The 13,715-nt window shown below is 40.0% G+C and overlaps 1 long non-coding RNA gene across 2 annotated transcripts in view; it reads right to left on the reverse strand.

Annotated features, from left to right (window-relative positions):
• The window catches only part of LOC147012109 (uncharacterized), a 47,095-nt gene that overhangs the window by 4,271 nt on the left and 29,109 nt on the right, over positions 1–13,715 (reverse strand). Inside the window, exon 2 of one of the 2 annotated variants that reach the window (XR_015052039.1) lies at positions 7,921–8,981. The exons of the other annotated variant lie outside the window; for it this stretch is intronic. This is a non-coding gene — a long non-coding RNA (uncharacterized LOC147012109). The remainder of the gene's footprint in view (positions 1–7,920; positions 8,982–13,715) is intronic. 2 annotated transcript variants of the gene reach the window in all.

A 13,715-nucleotide genomic window follows, 5' to 3' on the forward strand; every position in this document is an offset into this window, starting at 1 on the left:
AGGCAAAAAAAAATTTTCGCATGTAATTTTTAATGGCCCCATCTTGGGGTTAAACAATCCATGACTGACCGTGTGACGAATCATCTCGTTCTGATGTAACCATGTCGGAGGCGAACATTGGTGAGAGGTGTCCAGTTAAACTTTTAATAGTGCATCAAATGTGTTTCCATACATACAATTCAAATTCCATCTTCGTTGAGATGATTGTGCTGGACGGGGTTGGGGGAGGGAGGAGTGATTGAAAGTTTGGAATTTTCTTATTCCATGAAATACATAAGAAACAACTTTCTTGATACTACTACCACCACAACTACTACTACCACCACTACCCATCCATTCAGACCAAACTCTGTGCAGTGTTGGTGCTGCAAAAGCAGTCTCCTTGGCGATTGGGCACAATCCTGGACGGGTCGCCACTCCGGCACAGGATACCAGCAAGCTGGTACTCATTTTGCCGACCTCAGAAGGATGACAGGCAGAGTCAACCCCACCTAGTATTAATTCAACAGCCGAGTGGGATTTGAACTCAGGATCATGGAATCTTTCACGAACTGGCTGGTCAAGCCTGACGTTTGGCTGAAGGTGATTTTTTGGCAAGGATTTGGAATTTCAATATCGACATAAACAGAGACATTTGAAGGACATTACCATAAAACAGAGTAAAAAGAAAACCACAAAGCTTTTCATTAGAATCTCGTGAAGTCTGTGACCGCTTCCAGAATTAATTGAATTCTCTTGATCCTGTCCTCAAGTTCACGACGGAATTGGAACATTATGGTTGCTTACCCTTTCTGGGATCCTAGGGTCCTGAGTTCGATCTCCGTTTGCCATTGAATTAACATCAGGGGGTCGACCCAGCGTGTCATCCTTCCGAGGTCGGCGAAATGAGTGCCAGTGTACTGGTAATAGGGGCACTGCATTAGTGGCATAGCTGTGTCCCGAACCAATGATGCAACCGGTAGCCAAAAAGGCAGCACACAATGGGAACCCTTTCTGGACGTTCTCGTAGAGAGATCTGCATCATTGTTTACTACGTCCATCTATAGAAAGCCCACTTTCACCGGCCAGTATATCGATGGGACTCTTTTAGTTCAACAAGATACAAGAATGGTTTGATCAATTTATCAGTGAGTCGAACTAAGAGGATATTTTTCAACTCCAAGCTTCATACGGAGATGGACAAGATTTCCGGCATCCTCAGTGAGAATGGATATCCTGAATATATCATCAGGAGGTTTATGCACAAATTCCTCACTGCTCTAGATAAACGGAAGATGGGTCCTGAAAAGTGCCCGATATGTACCAAGATTCCTGGGAAAGGGAAAATGTCCCAAAGATATGTGGAACAAATCAAAATATGTCTCAAACACGTATCTGGCCGTTGGTCCAAGAGTGATTTTCACCTCTCAACGTCTGATTGCTGCAGTTCAGAAGGATGTTCTGCCTGCCTCAAAACTTAGCAATATTATTTATGAGTTCAAGTGTCGATGTGATGCTCGGTATGTAGGCAGAACTTTGTGATGCAATTGGCCCGCCTGTGAAGCTCCAATCCTCAGCGTGTCAGTCACACTCCCAGCAATGCTGCAACCAGCAGCCACAGGCTGCGTGCGAAGCTACTTAATCGTTTTATCCCACAGGTTTTGCTCACCAAAGTGTCTCTATTCCACAAAATCCTTGTAAGCAGATTCACCTTGGGTTGCAGTGTTGAGTAGATTCTCCTGCACATCTTTTGGTATGATTACTTCCTTTGTGAGATGTACTAACATCATCTCTGTGCCATCCTTCACCTCTCCAACCTTGAATGGATTGGATTTGTACAGGACGTCTTTCAGTTTTTGTACTTGTTGTTCCTGTCATGCACGTTTTCCACTATATAGATCATGGTGCCGATTTCTCGAAGAGTGTTCCAAGCCTAGGATATGTTCTGTCTTGGCAGACAGTTGTGTTAACTCTGTAGTGCTGAGACAATATCTCAGTAGGGCTGCTGGATTACAATAATTATTGGTTGTACAGCAAACGCCTCCATCACCTTTATGAGCCTATTAATATGCTCCTGAGCCTGATCAGCACCGATTGCTGTGAATGCTGTGACATTTGTTTGCACTGTAAATCCTCCACTTTCAAACTCCTGCCAAATGGCTGGATGTGTTTGCTGCAAGCTATACACATGTGCAATATATTCTGGGATATGCACCGCGTAGTCAAATCGGTCGTATGCACATCTCAAGCGAAGCAAGATACAAATCCCATATGCACTGACATGTGCTCCAAAGGAATTGTTGCAGGTGACTGACTTGCTGCATGTACATCCTGGCCCAATGTATATGGAATATTTGATGTTTTTGGAATCAAATGTCTCTGAGTTTGTGGATATCAAGTTTGGTGGTCTTGGATATCAGTTTATCCTGTCGAACGTAACTGGTGTAACTGGTGTGCTCCAACGTTAATCTGAGTCTAACAGGCGTTTGACAAGTTATCAAGTGCACCATTCAGTTTGCTATGGACACTGCTGTCTTTCCTTTCCTCCACTTGTGTGGCTGGCTTTCAGATAGTTCTGTTTCCACATTCTGAAATTTTTTTTTCATTGTAAATAAAAATTAGCAGCTTCATATAACAAAATAATACTTTACATAACAAGGGGTACCATGCATTGATTTGACAACTAAAACATCCAATTTTATCAGTTTAGTGACTCTGTAATGGCCTAAAACAGCCAATTATAATTAATGTTTGGCGAAGACACTTGCACATCGAGTGTATAATAACTTTATTAACACTCTAAATAAAGCAAACAAGAAAAACAACAGCGAGAGTGTCATGCACGTGAGGCCGTGTACTAAAACTCTCGTCCACTCTCTCTCAGCCCCACCCGTTTTGGTCCTGCTTCCGTTGGAGGGAAAACACACCGGTTACGTTCGACGAGCGAATGGATGCTATCCGGTCTCTGTAGGGAAAGGACCGTGACAAATGATTCTTGAAAAAAATTCAAAATGGCTGCCATTAATCCAAGATGGCATCTAAAAAAAAAGCCAAACATTGTTTTTTTGTAATTTGTTAGCCCTAAAGACTAAATTTAAATACTTTGGCAAAAATCTACATGAAATTTTCATGAATCAGCGTAGCGGGACAGACTATAAGCAACTAAAACCATGTCCTGGGACTTATGATTCACCCTGTGGATAACTTATTGTGGCGTTTTGTGGGGCACACCTACCAGAAGTAAAAATTATCACCACAAACGAGATCCTGATCCAGTAGAATATATGAGGCCCAATACAGTTTTGAAATGCAGTATCATGCTATACATCATTTTTGGCCCCATCTCTCAATGGTGAATAATTACAAGGGTTACAAGGTTTACAAGGAAATTTTGCACAGGAGGAGGCCATTCGGCCCATCATGCCTGCACCACACCAATACCAGATTTAATAAATCTGTCGACACCCCTTCCCTTCGTGTGCAGCCTTTCGGCTGTTATTCTGGTACTCATTTCACCGACCTTGGAAGGATGACAGGCTGAGTCAACCCCACCTGGTGTTAATTCAGCGGCCCACAGGGCTTGAACTCAGGACCCTAGGATCCCAAGCTACCACCCTAACCGCTAAGCCGACACCAGGCTATTAATCACTTGGAGAAATTCTCGGATCCGAATCCAGATTTGGATCTTAACCAAAATCAAATTAATTGGTCCTTGTTACACAACCAACATGTCCAACAAGTTTCATCCGAATCCGTCCATAGCTGTTTGAGATATCATGCAATGTCGTTTTTAGCCTCAATGGTGAAGAATCAGTTAGCCATTAAATAATTCTCGTATCCAGATCCGGATTCGGATCTTCACTAAAATGTAATCAATTCGTCCTTATCACACACCCAAACTGACAAAAAACTTTCTGTGGAATCCGTCCATAACCTTTTGAGATATTGTACTATATATCGTTTTTTGCCCAATCTGTCAATGTTGAGGAATCACTTGAAAAAATTCTCGGATCGGAATCCGGATTTGGAACTTCACCTAAATTGAATTAATTGGTCCTTGTCACACACGCGGCCTGTCTACCATGTGTCGTCCGAATCCATCCATAACGTTTTGAGATATTGTGCCATCTATAGTTTTCCGCCACGTCTCTCAATGGTGAAGAATCACTTGAAAAATTCTCAGATCCGGATTCGAATGTTCACCAAAATTAAGCGTCGTTGTCCTTTGCCAGTCACCTACACACACAAAAAATTTCAGAACGATTGCTTGAAAACTGGCCAAAAATCGTGTGACAAACACATAAACAGATAGACAGAAAGATAAATGGACAAATGCTACAAAGCAACATACTTGTCAAAAAAAATGTTTCCTCCAAGTAAGAAACAGACAGACAGACAGGGGTGAAAACATAACCTCCTTCCACCTTCGGTGGCGGATGTAATTTAAACATAATTTCATCAAAACCTGCAACACATTCCCTTGTAGAACTGAAATATGCAACAAGATGAAGACAAGAAATTTGCGAAATATACTTATCTTCCCATACCTGTACAACCCCAAGCCTTTTACCAAGTTTCATATCCAGCCTTGATTAACTTCTGCCCACCAATCTATCATTACTTTTGATCAAGTGCGTCTTCTAGGCAACGAATTGCAGTTGCCTTTCGGAAAGAATCAGCGGCAGAGGTTGAACTTATTTATAACGACATTGTTCGTATCTGGAGGATCAATTCTCTTATAACGTTCAGACGTCGTGATAATGATCAGATCCTCCAAAAAAACTCACTTCTGACTGTCTGTAGTACTATGATGTGTATATATGCTTATATCCAAGTAATAGTAATATTTAGTTCTGTCAGTGTTCTGTGTCTATGTTTTGTTTCGTTCTGTAATATGCCATTTGAATATATGAAATAAACACATTATATTATAAATATATGCATTATAATAAAAATAAATGGGATATGTGAAAGCAATAAAACTAGAGGTGATAGAGCAAAACTGTTTAGAAATTTGAATTCAGCATATCATAATTAGTCAGAAACACCTATTCACATGCTTGCCTCATAATTTTTTTTTTTGTAAACCAGTGTAATTACCCTGCGTGAAAAGCGCAAAGCAGGGTTAGGCAATTGCTTCACTCTGTCTGTCAACAGACATCAGTGTATGATTGAGGAACAACTTAATTTCAATTGAATTTTATCTTTTGAATACTGTAGAACATGAACTGGAACACGAACCTGCAGTTCAGCAATACTTTGGCTCTGAATTTGGCAAATTGTATGCAATCTTGTCCCAAGTGTGCATGCGCACAGATGAGTAAGGTACTGCAATTGAAATTGGCTATCTGTCTGCCTGGCAGTCAAACAAAATTGAAAATCATTCCAAACAGGAAACTAACCATTTTTATGGACATCATAAAGGACACAAACAACAGGCACAAATAAACGAATGTGACGTGTTAAATAAGGCGATGTAAAATACGCATCAATAGCAGTAAACTTCCAAAAATAAAAAAGCTTTTTTTCAACAAAGTTTAAAATCTTTATTTTATTTCAATTTGTTTATATACTTGAACACTGGAGAACACAAATTGCCTTGTTGGCACTTCCAAAACCCTCCAATTTAGCAGTACTTGGACAAAATATTAAAGCGTTTTATGCTATCTTAGCCAATCAAATTTGCCTCTGTAGCTCTCAGAGTTGGGGAATATCAAGTCAGACAAAATAACGGCTCGTGGGAAATACGATTATCAGGTTATTTCGATTTTAGTAAACCATAAAGAAGATTAATGTATAAAGCTGTAGCAAAAATTAACCAGTCATGCACCACAGCAATGATGGGCCAAATGGCCTCATTCCTTGTTCGAGGTTCTACAGGATCATGCGATGACAACTTACACTCAGTTTACTCCAGTGGCAACTGTGGACCTTGGTATACTCATTTTCATGGTGCATAGGGATATAAATACTTAAATGCCATTGGTTTGAATCCCGACAAATAAGACACCCTCAAATGCGAAGTGAAAGGCTCGGGGCATAAGCCAAGCCCTCCCCAATCACAAGCTCTCTCCTCAATGCTTGATAACCAAAAGTGCCGTTATTTCTTGTTTTAACATCAATTTGATTCAGAATTGCATTTTGTTTTCTTAACTGTGATGTTGAGGAGAGCATGTTTCAATAATGTGGTACAGCAAATTTTGGGGCACTTGTCCCAGCGGTATGGAATTATGTAAGAAACAAAAAAGACAGTGACACACACATGTGACAGGAAAGCAACTCGCTCTTACATATATATATATATATATATATATATATATATATATATATATATATATATATATATATGTATTTCACATGTGCAAGCTGATGCTCTAGTTGACATTTCTTCCAGCTCTTTCACTTCCTTGTGATATCTCTACCAATAGGCCGCAGCGATTATATTTCCAACATCCTTCAGAAGTCTAATCATTGTGCGTCAAACAAAACTTTGCATCCAACTTCTACTGTGTAAATCTCTACAGAATAATATTGCTGTTCCTATTCTGCAGGTAGAGCCTCATAGTGCAGTTTCTTTGTTTCAAAAGCTACATCATTCCTGAAGCAACATACATTTTAAGTCTTGTGGGCTCACAACTGTGAGACGTTGAAACAAAACCTTTGGGATCTCACGAACGACCAAAGCCATAACTTTTTTCTTTTACCATTTGAGCTTTTGTCATCAACTTTTCAATAAACCTCTATTATGAGAATATGGAGAAGAAAAAAATTGGATCAAAATGTGAAATAGCAAAGTCATAGTAACTATAAATAGCCCTTATTAGCCTTGATTAACTTCATCACTTCCCTGTTTATTTATTTATTTACCATTGAGCTTCAGTGTGTCTGTCCAGGCCACAATTTTAACATTTGAGCTTTTGTCATTAAATCTTCAACAAACCTCTATTATGAGAATATGGGGAACACAAATTAATAAAATGTACAATTGTTTTTAGCTCGCCTGTTCGAAGAACAGAGAGCTATAGCGATACCCCCGGCATGAGCGTGAGCATCAGCGTCAGCGTGAAAATGTTAAAGTTTTTTGTGCAAGTTATTTAGAAGCTTGCCATTCATTTAATATGTGTACTAAGATGCTGACATTTGGCATGGAGGTTCCTTTGGGGTGTACTATTGGTGTAGTGAAGTTGAAATTAAAAAATAATTTCAAATTTTAAAAAATTTTGACCTGTTTTGAACTTAACTTTTTTGCAGCACATCAACGTTAAAGTTTTTGGTGCAAGTTATTTAGAAGCTTGCCATTCATTTAATATGTGTACTCGGATGCTGATATTTGGCATGGAAGTTCCTTTGGGGTATATTATTGATGTAATGAAGTTGAAATTAAAAAATAATTTCAAGTTTTTAAAATTTTTGACCTGTTTTGAACTTAACTTTTTTGTAGCACATCAACGTTAAAGTTTTTTCCGTTCTAATGTTTTTATCTACCACACTATTTTTTACTGATTACAATATACAAATACATATACTGCTTTAAAATTATTTGGATCAGACTTCACTGCAATGCTTTATAAAAAATTATTAGACTAGTCTTTTAAAAACGATAAATGTATAAACAGGCGAGCATTAGGTGGCTTTGATACCAACTCTCTGGTTAACTATCGTTTTCGTCAAGTTTAGTTTGAGTAGAAATCAGACGTGGACCAGGACCAGAAATCAGGACCGACTTTGCATTTTGAGATGCTTTCTCGTTAATATATTAAGATGCTGATGTAAAGGACAACATGAAGCTACAACAGTAACAATTTTTTTTTCTTACCTCAAAGTTTTGTTCAGCACATTGAAGAAGGTTTCACTGGTTACAATATCACAAACGACCATGTCCAACATTCTGCTGGCAGCACCATCATTTACAAATACTCACCAAAATGGATAATTTCTCACCTGAATGATCGTTAGACTCCTTGGTCATGATGAAGTGTGGTCCATTTCTGAACCCCTCTCTCAACATCTCAGTAGCTTTGGTGACGATCCTCTTCTTCAAAATTGTGTCAGCTTAGTTGTTTGTTTGTTTTTGACACTAGAACTGCTGTGTTATCTTAGTGTCCAGAAGCAGGATGGGCACAAGTTCTGTGAATTGGTTCGCTACATTTGCAGGCAGGGTTTGCTCAGGTATGAACTTGCAGAACATAATTTATACATCTGTGACCGCTTCCCTGATGCTTGGTTGCACTTTCTTTATGAACAATGTTATAGTTCCATTTCCCTTTTTGTGTTTGTCGATGTGAAGTTCTGTTTTGAAGTGCATCGGCAGGGTTGTATACCTCTTCGCTTTTTGAAGTGCATCGTCAAGTCGCTGATGCTTCAATGTCCTGAGAACAAGCTGGACATGAAGCATACTGGTCTCCCTAGTTTTGAGGCTTTGATAAAATTGAATTGACTCGTCCACTGAGGCTGAAATTTCACAGTCTCCATGTTTCCTTGCTTTCCTTCATATGTTGCTGTGTCCTTCATTGCTTCCTTCACATGTATCTCCACCCCCACTTCCCAGCCCCTCATTACCCTCATCACATTCTCCTTCCAATTTGACAATTTAGTCTTGCTCATAGTCTCATAAATCATATTACTACAAGATCAGATCGTCATTTCCTGGTTTAAAAGTCACCACTTGCCTTCCCATGAGGAATTGAAGGAGCTTGATTTCAATTGGTTCAGCAAGAAAACATCTGTGACAATCTGTTGCACACCTGTGAGGCCTCAATAAATGAGAACACCGAGTTTCACAGGTAATCTGTGATACTTGGCACCATCAAAGCATTTAAGTCAGGCAGATTAAGACTGTGACACAGGGAGGTTTTGGGGTACCACAAGTAGTAAGGTGAAGTCGTTGATGCAAAATGTAATGATTTTAAAGTCCTGTCCATGGAAAAACAGAGGCCATTTTCTCCATAATGTCTGTACTTCATCCACCCAGTAGAATCACTTCGGAGGTCTTGTAACACCAACTGAGGGTCATAGGTAACATATTACAATACATCACTGAACTTGCACTTGCTCTAGACTTATAGAGGAAGGATAGTGCAATATTGCACCTTTTATAGGGTTAACTTGACCATAATTATCTTGCTTTTTTCTGGAGTTCAATGTTATCAACTGATCAGTGGAAGATTGGCTGTAGCAATATCTGGTAGAAAAACCATCCGAGATTTTAAATCAGCTTCTACACCTTCCACCCTCCAGGCCCCAGGCCAGACTTCGTCCAAGTTTCTCTTATTCTTTCACAAAAAAACCTTCGAGAGTTTGACCACATTCTCTTCTGTTTTGCTACAGGACATACAAGAGAATCCATCGGACTTCCAAAATCCTATGATGGTGAAAAGTGTAACATCTCCACACTGATCTCACTGAGCATGCACACAATACATGATCATTAATTGTCCTTTTGCCCCCACATAAATTGCATTTATGGCTTTCCTTCAATTTCCACTGGCAGGTTAGCTTTTGAAATTAAAACATCAAAGGAAAAACAAAGAACTTGTCTGTGCCCTGTCCAAGAGGGCCCCTTCCAAGCCAGATGATCTCATTGTACTGAAGCACCTGGCGGCCTTTGCTGCATCACACAAAACATCGAGTTTTCTTCCTCTCATTGTCTCACCTCAATCTTAATTTTTTTTTAAAAACCAACGAAGGCCTTGTTTTGGCGTCGACACTGCCCTAAAAACCTCGATACTTTTAATTATATTCATTTCTCCCTCAATTAGACACAATTGGGCACTTTTATCATACAAGGCAACTGTTTTTGAGGAAGCGAGGTCCATCACGTTATTTAATCAAACAATTACTAATTCTTACAATATATTCTCCATAATTATCTAGTTCAGTCAAATCGTGTCCAACTTCTGGTGACATTCCTGATCAGATTTCTCCAAACATCCCCATCCTGCACTGCTTTTCAAAGCTCCGGTAGAGAGACAGCTTGGTGGCAGCCTGTACCCCTTCCATCCGGGTCATACAAGGTCTACGTCTTCCTCTTCTGCCCCAACCTCACCTAGCATAGTTGATTTACTTTCGTTTTCTGCACAGTTTCTGTTTTAGCATCAATGTTTGTAATGTCCTTGGTGGTCTAATTTTGTCACGGACCAATTTGTTTGTTCTTCTTGCAGTCATATCAATGGAATGTTTAATATTCGTCTCCAAAACTACATTTCCAAACTTTCAATCTTCTGCATTTTTTTTTTTACAGTATTTACTGTCCATAACTCACATCCATACATTGCAACTGGAAATCCCAGTCTTCACCAGCCTCCTCTTCGTTTGTTTCATCACATCTTTATCTTTCAAGATCTTTGTCAATCCTGACATGTCTGATCTCCCCAATTCCATTCCATTGGGACCATACTCTGTGCGTTGGTGCTGAGCATTGGTGCTGCCTAAGCAGTCTCCTTTGTTATTGGACACTATCCTGGATGGGTCGCCACTCTCACACAGGATACCAGCAAGCTGGCACTCATTTTTTGCCGACGCCGAAAGGATGACAGGCAGAGTCAACCCCACCTGGTATTAATTCCACAGCAAAGCAGGATTTGAAATCAGGATCCGAGGATCCCATGCTCACCACCCTAACCATTCAGCCAACACCAGGCATATCTCCCCAATACGAACCGAATATTAATCTCTCCTCCACATTTTCCACTCACTTCAATCTAAGAACTCAGGAAGATGACTTTTCACTTTTCTTTTTCACTGTTTGCGGCAGATTCTTCAAGTCCTCTTTACTTTCTGTGAACAGAGTGGCATCATCAGCATACCTTCAGATGTTCATACGTCTTCCACTAATCCTGACTCCAGCCTTTATCTCATCCAAGTTTAATTTCCTCATGATGTACTCACAATACAGATTGAACCTTTTTCCATTTCCAAACCATTCTGTCTCTCCATACACTGTTCTTACTGTAGCTTCTTGTTTAGTGTACAGGTTTATTATCAGACACATCGGGTGTTCCGACATCCATATATAATTCACATATAAACTCTTCAGAACAGATGCCAGTAAAGGCTTATCCAGTACCATACTGCAGACCATCCATCCATCCATTGGGACCATACTCTGTGCAAAGCGGTAGTACTGCCAAAGCAGACTCCTTGGCCATTGCACACCATCCTGGACAGGTCGCCACTTCGACACAGTATACCAGCATGCTGGCACTCATTTTGCCGACCTCAGAAGGATGACGAGTGGTGTTTGAACTCAGGATCAGAGGATCCCAAGCCCATCACCCGAACCATTGAGCCAACACCAGGCATATACTGCAGACCATCGGAAGGATACAGTTGGAATCCAGTTCTTAGGACAAGACTGTAAATGTGGAACATTTACAAAATGTATTTCTTTCTGTAATGTTTTCATAAGGTGTTGGGAAGTTATCGTTCAGAAGAAGTTTTTGAGAATCGATGCTGTACCACTATAGAATGATTGGTTCAATTTACCTTTTTCCTTGTGCTCCCATCAAAATGCTTCGCTGTGACAAAATGATCAATTAGTCGATCGTTAAAAAAAAAAAGAATCACAGCATAGTATACTTTCTCGATTTCAGCAGTTTCAAACAAATGGGAGGCACAGTGGATGTTTAGCTTTGGCAGCATGACATTGTCACAATATCAATGTGGCAGCTCAGCATTATCCAAACTATAAATAGTGGAAGGGTGTAACAGAAGAGAAGAGCATATGGTGTTTTTGGACAACAGCTCTCTGCCACTTTTGGTGCTAAAGGGTGCAATTAACTGGGATATATGAAAAAGAGATTGATGATAGCGTCTTAAGACGTGTGTTGACCACAGTAATGTGATGCCACATGCTTCCTGGTAATTGGTTTCCAAGGCATAATGTTATAGTGGAGAAGCTGCATAACAAGGTGGGCCAATTAAAATGGATCCCCTGCTGCCTGTTCCACTTTCTTTCCTACCGGTAATGGTGGCTTCCTGGTTGATTAGCTTCTTGAAACTGCATCTTGAGCTGGCATGCAGGCACTTCTTTCACTGGAGGAATCCCTCTTTATGGTGAATGAAATAGTTTAAACACCACAGCAATAAATAGGAACTGGTACGAAAGCAAATGAAAAGATAGTTTAAATGTTACCATTTTGAAAGGCGTTAAATAAGTAATTTATCACTAAATTGGAATAATGCATCTTATCATGCATCCTTAAAATCATTGAGCAGTTTATACTATCATGAGATAAAAATACAAATGATTGATTTGGCAGATGTGATGTCCAGGTTAACATTTATCTGAGAGAAGGCACACAAATTGATGAATCACCCTGCCTGTGAAACACTGGGATGATAGTTTATAACTGGGTTGGGATTTGAACTCCGGCAAGGCAGCTTAGCAGCTTAGAGCGAGCATGTGTACCTCTAGGCTATCCTGCCGTGATGTGGCAATTCATTGCTTTGGAACAATTGAAACATTTTTACTCATTGTGATAATCTAATATATTTTGCCTTCCTAACTCCTGAGATGTCCCCACAGAGAACCACGTCATGGTATTGCCATAGAAGCTTGTAGAGATGGAATCTTGCAGAGTACTGTACTCCATGCAAGCACTCCAACAAAATGGTTGAAGAACCTTTTAAAAATGAAACGTTTAATTTTATTATATTTATCGATCTTTGTCAAAGTGACGAGTCGTATAACGAAATATCGTACAAAAGGAGGAAACGTTGAAATGAAATTGCACATTTTCAGCAAGCGAAAGACCGCCTGGGGGGGCCAAACACAGGTGAGTAGCGCCTGAACTTTGTTCAAGTTGATCGCTATATTCAGTGACGGTGTGAATACTATATATTCAGCTTGGAAACGAAGAAGCAAACAGCTTGTTGAGAGCTCACCAAGTGGCTTAAGCACTCAAGCAAGCACTCCAAATGGTTCATAAGAACGGCTGGCTTGGCAAGCGATTATTGATCACCGATTGGTCATCTAAACACCATGCACCCGGAGATGCCCCGAATGTCAAGCAATGTCCAAATTAGACAAATGAACACCTTTTTAGCAGTCGGAACTGCTGCCAAGTTCAATTCTGGAGTTTAAATCTTGAAATTCGGCTCAAGTTAAGAGATTCTAGAGTTTAGATGTTATGGCATGGGCGAAAATGAAATGAAACCACGAATGCTGGTGCCTCCGAGCGTTTATAATCATTGCAATTTACCCAGCAATTTGTACCTATGAAGAACAGGCATTCAATGATATGAGTGAGGAAAGTGAAAAAAAATACTTTATCATTAAGAAACGATTGTGGCCTGTTCCAAGTCAAGGCATTGGTGAGCAGGCCAAAAAAAATGGCGAATTAAGACCCCAGCGAGGTGACCAAGGATGAGCCTTGTGTAATGGATAATTAAATCAGGAAACGCCTTAAGACCCCAGAGGGCGAGGTGACCGAGGATCGCCTGATGAAGGATATAATTTTAAAAGGTCGTTAATTATCTTCAAAAGGGTTGTTTAAATAATGAACCGAAACACCCAATTTTCACTCATGCACTCCCTTGGAGTTCCCTTAGTATGCAAACAAAGTTTCAGGCCTCTAGGTTTCATGGTTTTGAAGTTATGGGGGAGCCACACTGACACACTGACTGACTGACACACTGATATCTATTATTATAGATGCTACTTGTACATGCTGTATATCACACATCCATCAGCACATATGTTTCACGTAAAGAAGAGATGGGATTCTGTAACACAA

This window comes from Eptatretus burgeri, chromosome 15 (genome assembly GCF_056783735.1).
Source record: "Eptatretus burgeri isolate ZD-2024b chromosome 15, Ebu_testis_v1, whole genome shotgun sequence".
Taxonomy (NCBI): Eukaryota; Metazoa; Chordata; class Myxini; order Myxiniformes; family Myxinidae; genus Eptatretus; species Eptatretus burgeri.